The sequence below is a fragment of the Argiope bruennichi genome, chromosome 9, assembly GCF_947563725.1.
Source record: "Argiope bruennichi chromosome 9, qqArgBrue1.1, whole genome shotgun sequence".
Classification (NCBI taxonomy): Eukaryota; Metazoa; Arthropoda; class Arachnida; order Araneae; family Araneidae; genus Argiope; species Argiope bruennichi.
Window position 1 is genome coordinate 65,517,505 of NC_079159.1, and position 22,657 is coordinate 65,540,161.

General features: G+C 29.7%; 1 protein-coding gene across 5 annotated transcripts in view; it reads left to right on the forward strand.

Annotated features, from left to right (window-relative positions):
* The window catches only part of LOC129983862 (myocardin-related transcription factor A-like), a 341,368-nt gene that overhangs the window by 279,781 nt on the left and 38,930 nt on the right, over positions 1-22,657 (forward strand). The window lies entirely within an intron of this gene.

Genomic DNA, 22,657 nt, shown 5'->3' on the forward strand with positions numbered 1-22,657 from the left:
ATTGAGAATTAAATTGTTCCATTAAAAAAATTTTAAATTTTAAAATAAAAATTTTGAATAGAAAATTAATTAAAAATAAACTATTTGGTTTATAGATCATTAAACGATTACAAGTAATATGTGATATAATAAATAATAATATGATAAATGACTATTAGATATTCAGAACTTATACAAAATATTATACAAAAATTGAGTTTTTTAAAAAATAAATCATTTCTAAAGACTGATAATATAAACTACGGCTTATTTCTAAAGAAATACTCATCAATGTTTTTAACTGCCAAAAGGTTCTGGTTAATATGTATTTTATGAACAAACAAGACAAATGACATATTTTCAGAAAACTATAGCATATGGTTTTTCACCTACTACATGCTTATTCTACACTATTGTTCTATTATTTGTCAATAAAAAAAAACACTTTCATGAATGAAAATGATCCACGAAGAAGTAAAAACAAAAGTTAATAAAAAAAATCCAGATCATAAAATTCTAGCATTTAATTGTTACTACCATGTAGTTTCGTTATCAGAATTTATATAGTAATTTACCTTCTTTCTGCTTTTATTTTCTATTTTGTGAATGTATACTTCTAAAGTGAACTTGCTTTTAATTTTTAGTGTATTATTGAAGTGTAATTATGTATATTGTTTGTTTTAATGCTTTATGTCATTTAAACTGGAACAGGATGTGTTCTTCTTTAATTAATATTATGTTTTTCTTTTCTTTATAAATATAAAAACTATTAAATGTTTAGCAATTCTTGCTTTAGTTTGAAATTTTGGAATGATTCATCTGTAAAAATGCTTTCTTCAATTCATGACTTTTTCATTGAAGACAAAACGCGTAGGAGATGATTAATCATGAACTGAAATTTTGCCAGCTACAACTGCCCAGGTTAAATATTTGTCACTTCCATTTTGATGAAGAGAATAGTTTTCTTTAAGTCAGATGACTAAATAAAAGTTGGCATCATTGAATGTGAAGCAATAATGTTATAAAAAGTATTTTGAATCTGAAATATTTTCTATTTTTCATTTTCCTACACTCTTAAAATGATCTATCTTTTTGTTTAAGTAACAAATGAAAATTTTCAAAAGATATATGCATGTTGTATATGCACTTCTATGTTCATTTTTAAATACTAATTTGCATGTAATGAAATAATTTTAATTTTATTAAAATTTAGAGAATTTTAATAATTAAATATAATGTTTTATAATATTTATAAAACTTTAAATCTGCATTTCACTGTATATATCAAATGAAATAAAGCCATTTGTTAAAAGTAAAAGGTACTGTCAAATGACATTAAAAATATTCTGAATAAAACAACCTTGGCGAATGAATCAGTGTTATTAACAATTTATAACATAAGCCAATAAAGTTTTAAGCACTTTCAAAAAATTTTAATACGTCGATACATTAGTACAATAATTGATCACTTTTATTATTTGATAAAAAATAATTTTACGATAATTAATAAAGAGAAGTATAATTGCTTCGAAAAATCACTATATTATGCACCTCAGATTTTCAATTTATAACTTCCAATTGCTCAATTACATCTGTAATTAAACACCAAATATAATGTTCAATTGCAGATACAATTAACTTCGTACAGTTTAATTATTTTATTTGTGAGCATGTAACTGATAATTTGCTTAGAAGCCTCATTCAGAAATAATTATAATTTTGGGATATACATTTTTGATATTCAAGAACATAACAAAAATCAGAGATTTTCAGTTTAGGATTTACTGTATTGTTTTTAAGTATTAAGCAGATATAATTCTTAAGTCTAACTATGAAATTTAATGAATTCTCTACACCGCAAGTTTATTGTGATGGACTTGCATTTGAAATGTATTGCAAAATTCACAGATTGTTTACAATTTTTACACTCTACAATTTTTCTAGTTTTACAAGAAGAAAAATTTCAGTTGCCTTAATGCGCTATAAACAAAATCAGACATTTGGGAAAAAAAAGGGAGGGATGCAATGCAGACAAAAAATAAAGAAAGTTGTGAACTCAAACTTTTTTTGTTGAATTTATTTGATTGAATAAAATTTGTTTTGTTTTGGAGATTACTTTTCAAAACCACTGAAAATAAAAGTTAAATATAAAATCTAAATGTGCTATAAATGAAATAACACTAATAAATATAATCATATTAAATGTGGATTCAATGGAAATTATGATGTGCCAATGAATTCTATTAAATTCTTTTGCATAGTTTAGTGACATAAAATGAAAATTAGAACTGGACGTCGAGATTTATTTAAATAATCGTGCTCTCTTCCTGTCCTTGATATTTGATGACAAAACATATAAAGGGACATTATGAAGAAAATAACATTCGTAAATTTAACCGCATTAAATGTGAATTCAAAGGAAATTATGAAGTGTGCATGAATTCTATTAAATTCTTTTCCAGAGTTTAGTGACATAAAATGAAAACCGAAACTGGACGCCGAGATTAATTTAAATAATCGTGATCTGTTCCTGTCCTTGATTTTTGATGACAAAACATATAAAGGGGCATATTTATTACAAGCCGAAAGTAATCTGGAAGTTTCATTAATCATGCTACAAACAAAATAGAATTTTTTTTTTTGATTTTTTTTAAAAATAGTTCCTTTTAAACTATTGAGAAAAACTGACAAAAAAATTATTATTTCAATCTAATTGGCAAAAAAATCCGAATAATTATCTAATCAAATGTCTGCATTTTTGCAAATGATAAATTTGGCAGCGTTTCCAGCAAAATGTTCAACCATGTGCCAAGACCCTCTGACACTTACAAACAGCAGTTTCGGTAGCAGTAATCGTCGTACATCTACCAGAAGTCGGCAGGCTTCGTTCTGAAGCAGGCCATCCCCATTAGACGCAATTATTACCGCATCCCTCATCTCAAAAACCGCTATCATCAGCATTCTTTCATAACGAACCCCTTAACTAGGCCATGTTGTTTTCCCCCTGATTTTGATGATGTTTACTTATTTTTTTCGACTTCCCGTGGGTCAAAGACCTGGGAGGATTAGAACATTATTAGTCCCCGTTTTTAATGAAAACTGCCTTTGCCGGTGGAAATCGGGACTAAAGGTGGGAACTGCAGCAGTACGAAAAAAATAAAAAAGGGTGACGAGGTGTATTTTTAACCCTCCCTTCCCACCCCACCCTCAATACGTCATTGTCTCATCCAAAAGACTGCGTGAGGTCCACCCGGCGTCTTCTTTAAGAAAGTAGTGTATTTTTTACAAGACGAAAATGAAAAAAAAAAAAAAAATGAAAAAAATTCCCTTGTGCCCCTTTTTCTTTAGAATGGTACCTGGAGTTTCCTCTGTGGCCATTTGCCAAGCGAAGAATAGCTTGTAATTCATGCATGTCCTTTCGATGGATTATTTCAATCCTCTTTGAATTCCTTGGATTGAATTTGTGTCGTTGCACTATGAGGACCGTCCTGTTTTTCGTTACAACGTTCCTGTATGGCTTGAATTTTCAAGTATGATTATGAAGCTAAGAATGTGGACAAAAATCTGGCCACTCTCTCATTTTTAAAACAAATTTATTCCTGAAAGTAAAAAAGCCATAATAATACAAATATATTTAAAAATATGAACTAATTTGGATCATAAAACTTCCGCAGCGTCGTGCATTGTACATTTTTATATAATTCTGTTTAATCAAAAATTAGCCCACTTCTGCTACCAGCTATTCGTGCATCATACAGATATCTTTTTTTTTTTTTTAGTAATGTCAGCCAACTTTGATTAATTTGGACCACGCCAAATGTAGGAACTGTTTTAAATTATGCGCGAAGAATAAATAGTTTTTTCTGAAAGGCAAAGTTCGTAAAGTGGTTAAATTTATTGGAGGGAATAATTTTAAAAAAAAAATCGGTCCAGTAGTTGAGATTGGGGATTATAATAAGTTTTTATTTTGCAATGACTCTAGAAAGTGGCAGAGGGAAGAGAAAGAGTTCATGAACGACACTTCTGAATATTATCAGATTTTAAATACCCCCCCCCCCTTGAAAATGGTACTGTGGTTGTGGAAGTCTGTCTTTTTTGGGTCACCTCACCCTACAAATTTATAGTGAGTTGTGGAGTTGTGTGTGCATGTATGTGTTCCCTTTGTCTTAAAATTGAAAGTGATAGACGGCAAACAAGCCGTGACAATGTATTTAGGAGTCATGTTCTTTTATATTAAATAAAAATTGACAAAATAAATAAATCCTACCTTGCCAGACAATTTTATTGCACAGAGGCAATGCAAAATTCACGAATATTGAGGTGTCTTACAGATAATTAAATTAAATTGCATTTTTTAGGATTTAATCTCTAAGATTTCCCCCAAAATTGCTGCGACATTCTGTTTATTAAATTGATTAAATAACAGGGCTCTATGCAGATAACCCAGCAAGTCACGAATATGACATATTTCATTCAACGTCCATTATTTTGATGCATAGAAAATCAGTCTTTTTCCAGTTCTTTTACCTTCAATCGTTGTTCACCTGTCATTGCAAAAACCCCTTCATCTGACAATTGGAAGGCATCTTATTCCGGAAAGGGAAGAGTGTGCCAAGGCCGGGGAGAACCTCTGACGTCCGAGGCCTCCTGCTTAACATCACGCTGCACCCCCTCCCTCCTTCACCGACGCCGGACAGCCGCTCAACAGCTGGCCGACGAGCCGCGAGTACTTGTAAATCTTAGTAGGGGGTCTTCTCCATATAAAACTATTTCAGCTGTAGGATAGCTGGAAAAGTTCCATAATTAAATAATTTTACTTCGGCTGATCGAAATAGGGTCTTTATTTGGAAAGATGTGTCAAACCCTACTATGCGAAACACTTATTAAATCGAAATACTTATTAAATTGAAATACTTTTAAAGTATTATGTAATGTGATTTTGAAAATATGTGCGCGATTTTCCTATGTAATATAATTTAAAACTTCAAATATTAATTTGATTAAATTTTTTGTTCATAAACAATGCGTAGATTTTGAAGCATGTTAGTTTTTACTGATATTTCCAGGAAATGTTTTTAAAAATACAGGAAAGGGAATGTTTATTTAAAGTTTAATATCAAGAATTTTGTTAGACTTTAATTTTTATTTATTTATCGTTGAATTCCCAAAAAGTGCATGTATAGTAAATATCCTTTTGAAGTTAATACTAATTTTTAATGGAATTGTATTCACAAACACCATTTAACACATCATTATTTTAGATCTATTTGCTATATTTTTATACCTATTTAATTGCATAGTGTACATTTACATAGTGATATAATTATACATTTTATGTGGTAGTGTCCTGACCAATCACTGAAATGTGTTTTAAAAGTGATTAAAAATTTATTAAACCTATATCATTTTCGTACCTATCGATAAGTATCGATTTTATACATATTTCATACATATCGATTTCTACTAAAGATTTAAAATATCGAATTTTGTTATTTGCCACATTTACTATTTTTATTTATGATCGTAAAGAAATATTTACACGAAGAGATGTTTTTGGAAATGTAAAAATCTCGGACGAGTTCGTAAATGGTTCATTTAGCTCAAAGAGGGCGGAATAGGGAAAAGGGGGGAAAGGTAAAATTTTCATTTTCCTATAACTTTCTTAATATTGAAGATGACAAATGAATCCAGTTGGTCAAATTAACGCCTCATTAAGAGGAACGACTTTTTTATTTAAAGATTTTCGATAACTGCAACGTGTTAGGGACTGAAAAGTGATTTTCGAGCCCAAATATAGACTCTTTCTAACATCAACAATTTATGTTACCAGATAGATGTAAAGGAATCTACCTTTGTCTTCCAGCTTCCCAAGATGATTTTACTTTTTGTTCTCTATCTTCATGTCTATCATATCTGCACATGTCTTTATATTTTTTAGGGAAGTAATTTACTTCGGAGTTCGAAATTTGTAATGACTGTTAATAGAGATTACTCTGATGTAACGCCATTATTAGCACACGCTATATAAATAAAAATAAAAATAAAATACTGTCGGAAGGGGGGATGTATATCAAGGAAATATAAAATCAAAGGAATGGCAAATAGAATCTATTTACAGAATCTAAAAATGTTCTTTAATTTTTGTATAATCACATGCTTCTTTTGGAAAAATTACTTCTTTTTTAGGTTTATGAAACATAATTCTCTGAGCTTTCAGTACCGAATTAACATTTTTATTATAAATGTTAAGGTTGACCTTTGCCCTGCCAGCCTGCCGAGAGGAGGGGGTTTTATCCCCCGAAGTCAATTTCTTTACTCGAACAGACGAGAGAGAATTCGCAATATTATGGCATCCCCCTTTGGTTGGAAGATAATGGGGATGAAGAGGACTGATGAAGAGTGTTTCCAAACCCCATCTGTCCCTCTTTAATGCGCGTCCGGCGCGTGCTCCTAATCGCATCTCCTGAAGTTTACTCCTTCTCCGGCAACGTTTATGGATGCTTATGAGCTTAGTCATGCTTTTGCAATGCTTTTCTTAGAAAGGGAAAAAATTGCCAGCCGGTGGAAATAAGGAGTTCGCTGTTACGAAGAAAATTTGAATTCTCTAGATTTCTTGTTCAGTGATTCGTGTGTTTAATGACGTATTATTAAATTAGAACTGGCATCAGAAAAAAAAAACCATGCAAACAAATGTAAAATGTAAATGTGTTTCTTATTTTTATTTCTAATCCAACCAGTGAAATTTTAGATCTCTATAAATCAAACATTACCCTGACATGGTTTCAAAGATTTATTCTGACATTACTTTGGTCTTAAAATAAGAAACATTAGGTTGTATATAATAAAAATAATAAGAAATGATTTGAAAATGAGATGATTGGAGGTAGAGCAGATTTTAAACGTAAGGCTAATTAAATTTTCTTTTCCTTTCTTTTTTTTTTCGTATAACTTTTTTTGTAGGATAAAAATGGACATTCAATCTTTTATGAATATGTCTCAAACAATACTTTTTTGAAACATGGATGCCAGTTTTCTGAAATATAAGGTTATTAATTTACATTTCATTAAAGGCTCAATAGTACTGATAGTTCAAGTTTAGTTATTTGTTTAATTTAGTTAAATTAACTTCCCGACTTAAAAGGGTGTGAGACCTACTTTGTGAACGATGGTATAATCTTGAACCGTAGTCATATATTGAGATGACTGTTAAATTGATGCTTTCTCTCCAATTTTCAACATCATACTGGTGGGAGAGCGTTTCACCCAACAGGATAAAGCCAATGGCTTGTTGCCTTTACGGATATTTTGGTAAATATGCTATCTGATCCATTGGACACTTTCGTCTGTGGACGTCGATTGCGAGCTTCTTGAAAACTGTCAGTAAAATGAACAAACACCAAAGAATTCTGGAAAACCGTAAGAGAGAGGAAAGAGTGAAAAAATTCCCTGAACTCAAGGCGCGCACGGACTGTCCGAACGGGGCTATAACCAATTCCATCTACTCAATAGGAGATCTTGACAGGATCAAGTATCAGGTGAGATTCTCTGGCCATAAAACTCCAAGACAAGTCAATATGATCCTCCTGGACACATTTCAAAAAGAACTATTGGTGAAAATTACGAATTTTTGTTCGCCTAAAGGGTTTACAAAAATATATGCATTGGCCGGGTTTGTTTTAAAAATTTCTTTTTGATTTCTTCAGTTATTTTCTGTAAAGGCTTTAAAAAACACTACTTATCCCCAATAATTTTTTGGTAAAATCATTCCTAAATAATCATCTTATTAGTGTTACTTTATTATTATCAATTTCTTGGAAGTCTTACTTCTTATAACGATGCATAAAAAGTTAGTTTATATCGTAGCAATAGCATTACGCTAATTTTTAGTATTCTTTTTTGTTTTGTAATATAACATACAAATCCTTTTTGAAATGTGGGTCAGATTCGTTTTCTAATTTAGCTTGCTTTTGAGTTGTTTTAACATCAGAATTAACTGCATTCTGAAAGCCATCAGATAGAGCTGGAATTAAATTTAGCATTTGATAAATAACTCGCATTTCAAGATACACATCTCTGCATCTCTCCCGTGAAACATTCCTTTCAGTTACCACGATAATTAAAAAAAAAGAGGGCAGAAAAAGTGGTACCACGATAAACCATATCCCTCGCAAAGTAATCTGCAGAAGCAGCGGTTACCTTTTATATTTAGTTCTTATGCTTTAAGCGTGACAACAGATTGTAAACGTGTTAGATATGGTTGAAATATATACAGTTGTAAGGAGTTTCAAAAAATGGAGGTATGCTGTGTTTTTATTTTTTACCCTCTATTTCTGCCTTCAACACTCCCACGATGCACAATTTTTTTTATTACCTGTCTTAAAATGCGTCAAGAAAAAAAAGAGAATAAAAAAAAATTAGGCCTCTTATCCGTCACGCTTTTCGATTTTTTTTTAAACTTCCAAGCTTCCAGTGCTATAGTGTTTCGCTTTTTTTCCCTTAAAAACATAGAGGTTTTTTTATACCTTGTATCTGTCTCATCTTGATTTTTGTGTGTTCTTCTTCCCTGCTTACTGCTTGCTCTTCTATAGTTAATTATCTGTCTTCCCGTTATGTGCCCAAGTGCAAAAATAGAAGCTGTAGTAGGTGAAGTTGCAGCGTTTTTTCAGCGTTCTGCTGATGTTTCATTGTAATGCGACTGTCAATTGTGATGGATGGGGTTTTATGATGTCTCGATTCAGATCTCTGTCCTCTAGGTTTTCTCGAGCGTGTCCTCTGGGTTTCGTGAGCAAATTCTGAGGAATAGTTTATGCTAAGAGTTATAAATAAGTTCTGAGGCTGCCCCAGTGTCACACTGCTATTTGTGTGCTAATGTCATTTTTTTCCCATTAGATCTATTGAAATGAATTAGGAGGTTTGCTTTGATTTGACTTCTGAATATGTGTATTTGATAGTTATAATAAACGGTTTTCAACTACTTAGCTACAAATTTTTTATAAAAATTATTATAGTATACCGTGTAAGTTTTTAAAAAGAATTAATGACCATAAGGATTAAAAAAAATTTCTTATTGAAAAAATAATTCAAAAAAGTGAGTTAAGCTGGAAAAGTAAAAAAAAAAAAAAAAGTCTAAAGTTTTCTTTTACTTTATAAATTTGAAAAATTATCGAATAAAAAAAACGTTCAAGTTTCGCTTAACAACAAATTATAGTCGCATGTAAAAGAGTTGAGTTACTAACTAAAATATGTGTAAAATTAATTCTTTAATCAGATAAAAACATATTCCAAGATTGTCATATACATAAAGATGACACAATTAATTTCAATATCTGAATTATACCATTTTAATTTATTGCTGACAATATTCTGAAAAAATATATATTAGATCATTATTATTTGTTACTTTTTAGTGTATTTTCGTGCTTTTTAAACCAATTTTCAATTCTGAATGCGAAACAGACTAAATATATAAGTTGATAGTTAAATATACATGTTACCACAAATGTTGAAATTTTTTAATAGCTTTTCACAACTATATATTTATTAAGTAAAATATTTAAAAGAAAAATTGATATCGTTACTTTTATTATAATTACTATTTCTTCTTAACTTTCAGTATACATCAATGTATTTGATGAAAAGCCACAAAATCTTACTTAGAAATGATCCTTTATTAGTGAATATCCAAGAAACATTTTTGTAATAAACATCAACATTTTTTCCTCGTGTTTGTCAATGAAATATCTAGGCTACTATTAAAGACAATGACAATGCATCTGTGCGCCTTCAAGAAATGTTTGGAATTGGATGTTGAATATAGAAAGTTGATATGAGAACATATGCGGGATTAACAGTACTTCGATAAGAACGCTTATTTGTCAAAACGCAGCTGCAATTCTTCTTGTTTTGCCAGTTTCCTCTCCTTGGCTCAGGTATGGAAGGATTTTTCTATGTCCTTGAAGCACCCCCGCAGGAAGAGAAAAAGGAGATTTAGGCATATAGTCTCCGTGGGTAAAAGTAAATAACATCCTATCAGCCATTCAGATCAGCTCAAAATCTGAGACTCGAGACCACTGATACACTTGGCAGGAGTTCCCCTACCTGACGAAGCTGCGAAGAGGAAAAAAATGGATTCGAAAGGGTGCACGTGCTACTCTATATTCCCGATGGGAAAGATCTTGCTCAACAAAAGAAGGAAGTGAAGTATACTGTTCATCACTGGCAGCAAATCCCGACAGGATGGCGACTGCCCCTCTCTTCTGGTCCCCCGATAAGCTATCTTTACATAAGAAATCCCTGTTATAACGCAATTAATTTTTTTAAATTTTTTTTTATTTTATATATAAGGTAATTTAAAGAATGAATGAACGGCTGTATTAAAGATTTGATTAGAGACAAATGCGAAATCAGCTGTAAAATGGATGGATGCTCGTTTGCGTTTTAAATAACGTCGAATATCGATAAAAAATTTGATTTCATTATCAATCCTATCGTTAGTTTAGCTTAAGAAACTTTAATGATTGTATTGAAACATACTCAACGGTTGTCAGTGTAAGCAATAAAAGGAAATCTGAACGCCGAATACATGACTAATATCTTCAAAATATAAGGTAGAAAGAAATTCGAAAAATTGGGGATAGCTTTGTTATGTTATAATAATAAATAGAATTTAACACGTTTATTGGATTTCACTTAGTACTTTCATTAAACATTAGTACTTTCAGAGTAGTTTATATTTTCTAAAACATTTCCTGATGATTATTTAATTGAAGGATAAAAATTTATGGAATTTTTACATGCTTCCATATTTAAAAGTTTTAAGAAATTCAACACTATTTGCAAAATAACGTTTAAAAGATTCGATATCATCTGTATTGATAATCACACACAATTATGAAAATTAGAGTGAAAGAGAAAGTTTTTAGTTTTCTTATTCGTATATCTTAAAAAATTATTTAGATGTAAATTTTGCATAAAAACATACAACGAAAAATACAATAAAAGTGTTTATTGCTCTCTTAGTATCATAAAAATGAAGATTCGCTGTTGAATAAATTAAATATTTGTAAGGGCTTTGTTTGAGTTCTTTGAAACATTATATTTAGAATTTTTTTCCTTCGTTGCCAATCATACGATATTTATACTACAATATTTTTTGAAGTAAGTGTTTCAGTGATACTAGTTTTATTTCCATATAACTCTGTTCTCCAATTTCAATATATATATATATAATATTCGTGAATTGTGTTATAAAACAATGTTTTCCATCGCTTCGCTTACATGATTAGTATATTGTGGTGATATTAAATACTTTTTTCTGTGCTCGTTGTCACTGTTTTATAAGTAAATTTCAAAAATAAACTAAAAGTAGGCTGACCAAGCCTAAAACATTGTCATGCTTCTATATTTCCACCTAGAGGTTCGGATTATCAATGGAAAAGTTTATTATATAAGCACATAAAATCCGCCGCACCATTCTGCAAGAGAACAAATTTACCAACAGAATATGGAGCTCTATTTCTGTCGCATAAAAAGGTAGGTCGTTCTTCACAGACAACTACACCCCCGTTGATTTGTTGCGAATGCATGTTCTCGTAAATATGTCTGCGGCTTCAGAACCACATCCATTGTGTGGGATTTCTCAATTATGCTCTCTTACCCCCTTGAATAGTTGTAATTGCGAAAGCAACAGACGGTTGTGCTATTCTCTCCTCTGTCTGTGAGGGAGTACTTTGTATGTGATGATTCTCTCACCCTCCTCTAAACGCTGTTACTTAAGATAGTGTTGTTATTGTTATGAAAAGCCTCATTTACAAGTGCAAGACCGACAAGGTCCCCAGACTCTTGTCTGAAACTATTCCGAAATATTTTTCCTTGTAAACCAAATAGAGACGAGTGGTTTTTGATTCTTTTGATTTTTTTTAAAAAAATTATAAATGAACTCTTGGAAGTTTTGTAATTAAAAGTAGGTTAAAAATATTTCAATGTAAATTTGTGTTTTTGTTTATGTGAGCTCATATGTTATCAAAAACATTCTGCATATATTTTAAATATTTGTTTATAAATTTTCGGATCTTCTTTAGAATAAGAAAACGTTTGTAATGTTTCCTCTCAAAATAAATTTTAATCTATTTTTTCCGGAATTTATGGAGCTGCGGTGACCTGGTGATAAGATCTCGGCTTCGGAAGCGGAGAGTTTCAGGTTTGAAAGCCAATTCTACCGAAGAACCGACATGTAAGCGAGTCTGGTGTACGTTAAATCCGTCGGGGTAAAACGTCCACCCGCTGGTGTGGTGTGGAAGTTTGGAGAGGGGAGTGCCAGCACAGGTGTCGTCATCGTCATTTGACCGCGATTCAGAATTACTAGGTCCGCCCCAAAATAGCCCTAGTGTTGCTCTAAAAGGGGCGTTAATACGGAATTTATGCTGAGGATATTCCCGTTTGAATATCTCATTATAATGTTTTATTTAAAAAAAAATGTTTGATATAATTTTAGACTGAGAAATATTTCTATTAATGTTATTATACTTCTATTCGTTTTTATGAACTCTCATATTCATTTATAAATCGTAGAAAAAGTTTGTTATCGTGGCATTCAACTTTAAACTTTCGCTTTTCATTTCTTGAGATTATCTTAGAAAGTCGCTTGTATGTTTATTTAAAACTAATTAAATTTTTATTTAGCCTTCAAAACTTTTGCAAGTCTAATTCTGGAAATTATTGCTATATTCAAACCCACCACATAACAGTATTTAATAAGTTAGAATCGAAATTTTTAATAATATTTTTAAAACAAAAATAAAACTAAAACATCTTGTTTTGCTTTTAGGTAAGTTTATAACACTTCTAGGATTGTTATTTGCTTAATATTTGAAACTTTCCATATATTATCAACAGCATAAGAAAAAAAAATCTTATGCTTCATAATTTTAGTTTATGTACAAATATACATTTGTACAGTCGCCATCCAACTTTATTCTAGCATCGTTCATTTCAATCACAAGGATATCTGAATTAAAAATTTCATAAGGGACCGTCTATATATTGAAAGAGGAACAAACTACAAAATTTCCAATGGCAACATTCGTTTCTTCTCGTTAAATTTTAAAGCTACCCCAAAAGTTATTATCGGGAAGCAAATTTCATAAGTTTAGGTTCAGAATATGTAATAAAAAATGTAATAAATGATAATTTTAAAAAAGTGTTACAATAATGGAAATTAAATATATGATTGAACATTTAGCGTGATATTTTGCAATTTGCTTTTCATGTCTGCAACACGCATATATCTTATGCACATATTTTCATATAGTGAATATTCCTATTTCGCAATCAAAAACATTTGTAGAATTCTAAATTGCTAGTAAATGATGTCAGAAAGCAAATTTAAATTCGTGAGTGAATGAAATGCACTACTTGTTTTTGTATGCTTTTAAAATAATGCATGATTTCGTGTGTATGCATGATTAGTAAGCAGTGATGATAGGAATAGTTATATACTGATAAAGGAATAAAGCTCAAACAGAATAAAATTCAGCTAATTCTTTTTCTCTTTCAATCGATAAGATATTAATTTTAACACTAAAATTAATATTTTTAAACAATAAAAATATATTTAATTTTATTTCTTTCTCTCATATAATAAAGCCTTTCATTTTGCTGCTGTCAGGGTAATGGCGATTCAAGTTCAGATGCGATTTAAACAAAACTTTTAATGTTCTTTAATATGTATTTGCGGAAAATGATCAAAATTCTCCCAAATATTTTGTCATGAATGAAGAAGCAATCGATTTGGCCATGTAGATTGTAGCTTTACAGATACTTTTAAAGTGGCACAAAAATAAAAAATAAAAATATTATCACTAACATACAGAAAATATCTAAATCTTACACATCTACATATGAAAACTACTCCTTAACAGGAAATGTCAAAAATCTATTGATATATTAACCAAAATTCGTACTCCAGGTAATTTTTCCCCACGAAATCTAATCATGACATAAAAAAAGATATTACCTTAGGACATTTCAACGTTTGTACAATTTTAAATAGATATACAATCCCGTACAAAGTTTTAGGCACATGATCTTTAGTAATCATTACTGCTTTAAAATAGTATATTTAGTTTCCACATTGGATAATTGACAGCAGAATATAGTTACGTGTTTTTTTTTTCCGCGACTGTGCAAAAACTAACCCGTATTAAATTGAGACTGTTCTTTTTTAGGCAAATACTAAACATTTTTTAATAAATTTCTGCATTTCTTCAGAAAAACTTTTACATTTCATACTGATATGTTCCAAGATATTTATTCGGATAAGCAATACGAATAGAATAATGAAATCGTGATCAGACCTGTAAAGGTTTCTTTCCTCATATAATATCTTTCTAGTAAAGATGCACACAAAAAGATGTCATTGATTCAATAGATGTAGTTTTTCTCCGTTTCATCGTTTTTTCTGATACAGGAGAGAATTTTCAAATAATACTAGTCCGTTCCAATTAATTTATTTTTTAAATATATTTGAATTGCAATACATGGCATTTAAAAACTGTTTTGCTCAGATTGATTAAAATTATATACTGTCTGAAGTGTTTTATTAAACTGATTCCCCAACATATTTTTTTGTACATTTTTGGTGCAGAAATTTTTTATTTAGATATTTTTCGGTAAAATTTTCATTTGAGATTACTTTTTAATAACACAAAAAAAATGATACATCCATCTTCCCCTGGCGTATGAAAAAAATAAACTTTGAATATAAATCTACTATTTTGAGTGTAATTAATTTGCAAAAAAAAAAAAAAATTCATTTTCGGAAAACCGGAAGAAATTTTTCTTTAAAACTCGCAAATTATTTTCTCTTGAATTTCGTAGTTAAGTAATTATGATAGAAAATAGTAAAGAAGATTTTGGTGATAAAGACGAATAAATATTCCAAATTTATATCTAAACTCTTATTTGTAATTCATAGTCGAATATCAGTATGCATTGATATTAACATATCAAATTTTTAATTTAATTTCCACATGCTAAATCTGTGCTTCAATTAATTCTAATGTTCTAAATATACAACAAATTCATCTTTTAGAACATATATTTTTCCTCTCATACAAAATAATGGGAGAAAAGTACATTGACACCATCTGTATTGTAAACTCCTCCTTTAGCAGTGTTTTGTAGGTTAAAGAAAGGCATGTACAAGCAGAAAGAGAATAAGAAATGCATCTTATAAATATTCTAAACTTCTGACTTATGTGCAACACTTCCCAGAATGCATCACTTGGAAACACAAATTTAAAACCTCAAAAACTGCTGATCGACTGAACATCTCATGTGCGTGTAGATTTTCATTGAGTATTCAATTTCTTACTACGCCGTGATTGATGCTCCAAATTGTAGGTAGTCTTTAAATATTCAAATTGCTGTCGATGTCTTTGGTTGTTCTCCAAAAGTAACTTAAATTTCTGGGACACAGTTTTCTCCGTGATTTACAGGGTTGGGTGAAGTCCAGGTACAGAAGCACCACGTGCGGGCGACGGAGATAAATGGATGGTGAGAGTTCAAAAAGATGGTGAGACCCTGGCCTTGAAATAATCCTGCCTCTGATTTGTCCTACGTTGACCTTGGGCCTTGTTAACATTTTATCTTCGTGTTGTTCTGTCTTTCGATAATAGTTTTTGAACAAAGATATACGAGTTCTTTTCTTTTTGGCATTGATAACCGAGTATATCAATGCCAAAATTTACCAGGTTTTGCCTGAAAGCTAAGCGTTCTGCTTCTGTCTTTATTCACAAAGTAGCAATAAATCCAATACCGCAATATTTATTTCGGACTAAGCTGGTTATTAATCCAAGTTAACTGCATGTTTTAAGTTAAAAGATTTGAAAGAAGAATTGTAATTCGGCTACACTATATATCAGTACCGATATTAGTCTTGACAAATATTTCTGATTTTTGTAAAATGATTTCTTTCTTAAGGAATTATAATTATATTTTTCTTGATTAAGATTATACTCCTGTTCCTCAAGATATTTAATTTTAATATCTATTGTAATTTTTATAATCATTTCATTATTCTAGATATGTATTTTAGTAGCATAAAAATCAAACTTTAGGAATTCAATATTCTCCCGGCTTCAAAAATCCCCGTAGTTTCTGTCTTAAAAAAAATCTGAAATGAAATGCATGAATTTTCAACGAAAAGTGTTTCTATCGCCTTAAAATTATAATTTCATGATTTGATATCATTTCTTTTAATGTACACAAAAATAGAAAACGGGTTCAATTTTTAAAAACATTAATAAGAACTCCGGAAAAATATTTGAATAATTATCATGCTAAAGATTCGTGTAGGGAAAAAAGATTATGTTTGTTGCAATGTGTTATTGTTAGCGAAAATAATATTATTTAAATATCTTAAATATTTACTTAAAAAATTTAATTATAAATTGCTGTTTGAATTCATAGAATATGAAGGTTTATCAAATGTTACAGAAGAGACAGAAAACCTTCAAGACAATCTGCTCTTTGAACATCCGTTTATTCTAGACAAAAATTCAAACAACATCTTAATTTAGTTTACAAGATCAGTCACATTCTAATAAAGTGAATGAGAAATTTCTTTATATTTTTTTGTCGTTATATTTTTAAATACTAAAAAAGTTTCATTCATTTCAAAATATTCTACTTGCATCTAACACCACAATTAATGCTGCTTGACAAAATGCTAAGACTTGTCTTTGTCTCCAAAAGTAATAAATTATGCAATTTGATCTGCGTTTGTGGTTAGAGAATCACTGTTCTCTTCGTACCTACCTTTTGTTTCGAAGGACTACTACGTAACTGAACCGGGGAGTTAGAAACGATCCGTTGTCAGAGAAACAGTGAACTCATTTTCTTTGTTTCAGGTGCATGCGAAAGAAGAACTAATGCCTGTTCAAGATGCATCAATCAATGCATAAAACTTGGTGACTATGATTTGTCTGATAACAAAAGTGGATTTTGAAAATAAGCCTTTTGATAAAAAAAATATGTATTTTAGTGAACAAAGAACGTTTAAAGCGCTTTTATTATAGACATGTTTTGCAGAACTATTATTATATTTGAGAAATTTAGTTTGAAACAATAACGACAGAAAAGCGTTATAAATGAATTTTCTTTTGAACGCCGTCACTTGTGAGAAAATAAGAAAGTAATATATATATGAAAATTTCAAATTATTCATTAAAATTATTTTCATTTTGGAATATTAAACAATTTTTAACATAAAATACATTGATAAATGTATCATTTTTTATTAGGTTAAAATTTTAGACATATCATGCTTGGCAGCTACAGTAAAATTTGCTTTTTGTCATTCTATGTCTGCTGATATCTAAAAGATGTTTATTACTTATTGTTAGAAAAAAAAGTTTGAAGAAAAATTTGGCAGTAGGAAACTTATTTCCAAAACTAAGAATATCATTATTTCTTATATCTTTTAAAAGGCTCCTGCGTTGTTTATTTTTCAATTTACATCATTTCAAACTAATAATCATAATTTTTTTTTCAGTTCTAACATTTGAGTGCCAAATTTATTTTGGGTGTCTTTAGATATCAATGTGGTCAAAACAGATATTGCTTATTGACTGCAATCGGTGAAATTCTCAATGTATTAAATAATACGAACAGCATCTGGATATTCCAAATGTTATCTATATACTGTTAATGATATCAAAGAATGTTAATAAAAATATTGCTAAATTGATTCCGTTTAACATTTCAATAATTTTGTAAATCACGTGATTATATATATTTATTTTAAACCCCTACATTCTCTGGATTAATGTCACGACACTTTTATATCTCCTGGGTAACTGGTCAGTAAAGATTATCAAATGATGGTCAATCTCCTCAACATCTTATTGATATGAGGTCTTAAAATAGATAGAATGATATATAATGATCACTGTAGAATCGTAATTTTAAAAAGAGTTGTATGCTCTGAAAATTTCATAAAATTGATAATATTTGAAAATTATATTTCTAACATTAAATTCTTATATATTTTCATTAATATGCGCAAAGTCTTATAATTAGAAAAATATATGATATTTTTTTTGAATAATGTAATACATTATTCAAAACATTACCTGAAAACATTATCTGAAGCTATTATGCATTACGTTATCTGAAAACTATATGTCATGAAACAGCATATACTTTCATGACATTTTTAGTGAATTGCTGTCATTATTATTAAAGTCTAAAAACATTTATTTTTCTTCCCTTTCGCTCTCGTCTTGCCGTTTTGAATACTTGAATAATGATATAATCACCCCAAAATAATTCCCATTTTCTCAAACATTTATACCAATAAAATTATTTAAAGAATCGTCTGGTTTAAAAATTTGAGCAATAGCTTGATAATTCCAGAAACAAAATTAGTTTTCATAGATTCATTTAATCCAAAATTTTGACTGAATTAGGTTTATTTAACAATAGTCTATAAAGAAATTGTGCAGCTCAATGTAATATACATAGAGAGAAACTATGACGGAAGACTCAAAGTTAATTGAATGTCTTTCATTTTTTATTAAGTCTTAAAACAAATCTGTAATCCTATAGATGTATTATGAACTCTATAAAATTCCTTAAACTCTAAAAAAGTCTTAAAAAAGATAATATAAACTTTAAAATTAATTATAATAAGCAGAAATTAGTTTGTAGAATAGATGAATTGCACATTAGATGCGTACTGAAATGCTAACATGCTGTATGCATATTATCGTATTAAATCAGATCACAATCTGTATACAAAATATTGTCTTTACAGTTATTACTTTTTAGGATTTTCTTTAAAATTGCTTACGAGATTTTTGTCTTTACCCATGTATATATGGAATTGTCTTTCTACTATAATAATTATATGAAATTAGTCTAGGGTTAAAAGCTGAAGAGTTTTTTCAAATACTTTGTAAGCTGTCTATATCACACATTTTGCACAAAAGATCTGAACCTGCGATGTTACGAAGTTGAAGTCTTGATTGTATTATTATAAATTCGCAAAATTTCTGGCAGAATGCATCATTTTTATAATTTATTCACTGTTTCTGTTGAATGCAATTCTTTATATATAGACTTTTAATTCTCTAGGAACATTACCCATACCTGTATAGTTTATCTCCTTGAATAAGCTACATTTGATCAAATATAAATCTATCTTAGTTCCCATTTTGTCACAAAATATAAAAGTACTTACTTATGATCACATTTTTTTCATTATATTTCACAAATTCCATAATTCGTTATGAATTTTTATATGTGCTTAAAAGCGATTTTACAATATTTAAATAAAAGCACAATTTTAATATTCTGATCAGAAGCTTTCAAATATTTACTGATATTTTCTAAAAACCAGCACTTCTTATCTTCTAAGAATTGCTGGATTCTTGAAAGTATATGTATTTAGAACATTTAGGAAAGTCTACCAATTTTAGATTTGCACTTGACCTGTCTTGGCTGTTCACCTACTCTGTTGGAACTCTCTCATATTCTTGTTAATGAGTTTCCAACCATCTAGGAAAACTTTCTTTTCTTCTTTTTTCTCTCTGTCTTTTCAATAAAGTTGTTTGTTCATGTGGTTTAACAAAGCACTACATGTTTGACATTTTAAGAAGCGAAAAAATGACCATTACTCATTTCTTCTGTCAGGCTGCTCGTGTGACAAAGAAAAAAAAATATCGTCTGCTACACCCACTGTAGAGGTGGGCTTGCCAAAAGTCGAATTGCGTCCCTACGCCTCATCAAGAAACCGTGTAAATTGAAATTCAGAAACGGTGCTAGTCTCAAGTTTACTAAAAAAAATTATTCACCACAAAAAAAGTATAGGGTCTAAAAATAAGCAGGGCTGTCATCTAAACATATTATTTCTGAACTTTCATTTATCAAAGTAACTGTAAAATTTCGAAATTTCATTCTATAATTACAATCTTTACTTATTTCAAGCGTATGTGGTGTGCTTGCTAATGAAAACCCTTTATTTTTCTTTTGACTTTGTTGATCTGGAATCACATGAGAGCTTGCGATACCTTAGAAACATATGGTACAGCTCTCGTATTATTTATTAATGCATAACTTGAATCAACAATTTAAGTAACTGTATAAAATATTCAACGGCATCAAAGTTATTGTTACTAATGTAATAAAAATTTTTAGAAAATTTTTAATATTATTCAATAAACGTTAAAGTACCTTAATTTTAGACTTTATTGTTTGGTAGATCTGATCTATATATCATTCGTTATTACAAGCTAATTTAGTTAAATGTCAATTCTATTAATAACCTATAGAAATATCAGGAAAAATAATATTGTTTGAAATCTTTTTTGTCCATTAGGAAATTAACGATAAATCTCGAAAGTATCTGATTTATTCACTGAATTTGCATTCATTTCACATTATTAATATATTGCAGCAAATAGGGTGAAATATTTAAAATATTCCTTTCATCTTAGTTCATTGCTCTCGAATTTTATTTTAAATATGAAGTTTTATTTTTGATTTTATCTCTAAACAAATGATAAATAAGATGATAATGGCATAATTTCTTTAAAGAAACACAAATGAAATGTTTGTTAGACTGCATGTTAAATTAAGTACATAGGACGCAAATTATAATTAATCTTAGACTTTTTACAGAGATAGCATTCTTTAAGGATTAATTCGCCATTCGAATCTAGTAACATTTAGTAAATATATTTTTTATTTATTTATTTCAGAAAAGTTAACAACAGCAGAAACTATCCCCATATTTTAATGGACCCTATAACACACTACTACATAACATCAGAAAATAAATCTATATTACGGAATCTTACAAATCAGAATATTAAATCTATCTTTCGAAAATGTTTTGAATGGTGATGAATTTTCTTTTATTGATTCTATAATTGGAAACTATTATAAACCGAAAAGCGAAGAACATATTAATGCTGATAAAATAATAACAAGATTCCTAAGAAGCAAATTCGATTTCTTGAGCAGTGATTTAGAATCTTGTGAGATTTTACGAGAGCAATGTATTTGAATGGCGATAAAAGCGAAAAGTCTAGCTGCTACAAAATGTTTTCTGCAATATCCGAAATCAAATATCTCTTCAAATTTATTAAGAATTCTCTTTTCATAATGATTTGAATTTATATACTTTTGTTTATTTTTTTATTTAATTAATTTGTTTTTCCATTCTAATTATCAGTTGTCCTCTCAATACCATGCGTATTACTGAAATAAAGGAATTGTTACAAAAAATATCCGACTTTTATGTATTATTCCATTGAATAATCTATACTATTCCACTTTCATGAAATTTGTAATTTCTTCTATGAAATATATTTCGCATCCGCATCCAGGTAGAGGCACGAATTAATTATGTGTGCCACAACAAATAAGTGGCAATGCTGCCAAAGATTTACGACACTGTCTGGTATGTTGTCTGACAAACAACTCGGTATCCATTCTGCTGTCTTGCAGATGTTTCCCGATCACTTTGATGAGGCGACGAGAGACCTACTTCCCTGTCGTTGTTGATTTGTTTATTAATTAAATCTCTGCCAAGCATTGTGTACGGGAATCCCTGGGAGATCCATGAACCGAAGGTCGGATTGAGGTCTTATCAAGTGTCATCGGTGAAAATTCACTTCGAAAAGCAATGATTTGGATCTTTTTTAAAACACTTGTAATTGATTGCATGAAAATTAGCCCCACGTATTTAGATTTAGACGCCGCCACGACGCAAGTTAACTTGGATCGAATCCAGGCTTGATTTTGAATATATATTCTTTAGATAATATCAGATAAAACGATTTTAGATCACAAGAAGATACTAAATAATTCTTATCCTGATACTGAAAGTTTGGTTTAATGGCGCAAAAGCCATATTTGGTCTTTCCATTTTTCATAATTTGTATTATAATTTTCTACTTCTTTTTTTAAAGAAGCTAGTATAAAATAATGAACAATTTTCAAATTGCGATTGTTAATTCATGGTTCTGAATGATCAACTGAAAAATATCCGAGTGATAATTTAAATAAAATATAAATGATCCAGCAATATTCTATTTGACTTTGAGAATGAGTTGTCTTCCTTTCACTAGTTTTGTATTTGTGCGTGTGTGTATGTGTGTTGATTTGTTTTAACAGCAATCCTTTAACAGAATTTTTATGTCTTGATTTGATTTAAGCTTAAAAAGCATATGTTTGATCATACGGGAATGAATTGTATATTAATTTCTTCTAGATTGTACCAATCCCTTTAATATTTTATTCTAAAATGCTTTAAAGAACAATGAAAGAATTTGATAGTAAAATCTATAAAATATTTTAGACACTATTCCATTTGCAAAACTTGATAAACCAATTAAAATTTTTTCTAAGAATTCCAATGCTAAAAAACGAAAGTATTTCACCGTAACATTTGGTACAATGTATTGTAACCTTCAAGACCACCTTTCACATCATATTTAGCTTTATCATCGTGCTGGTTAAAATAAGTCTAGCATTATCACAATGATAAACTATAATGGAAAGAATTATTGCAACTTTCACTTTTTTTTTAAACTGTATTTTGGTGGTACCATTTCTGAAAATATTATACTAAATAATTACTTGCTAAATTAAGATGCAGATATCATCAGTA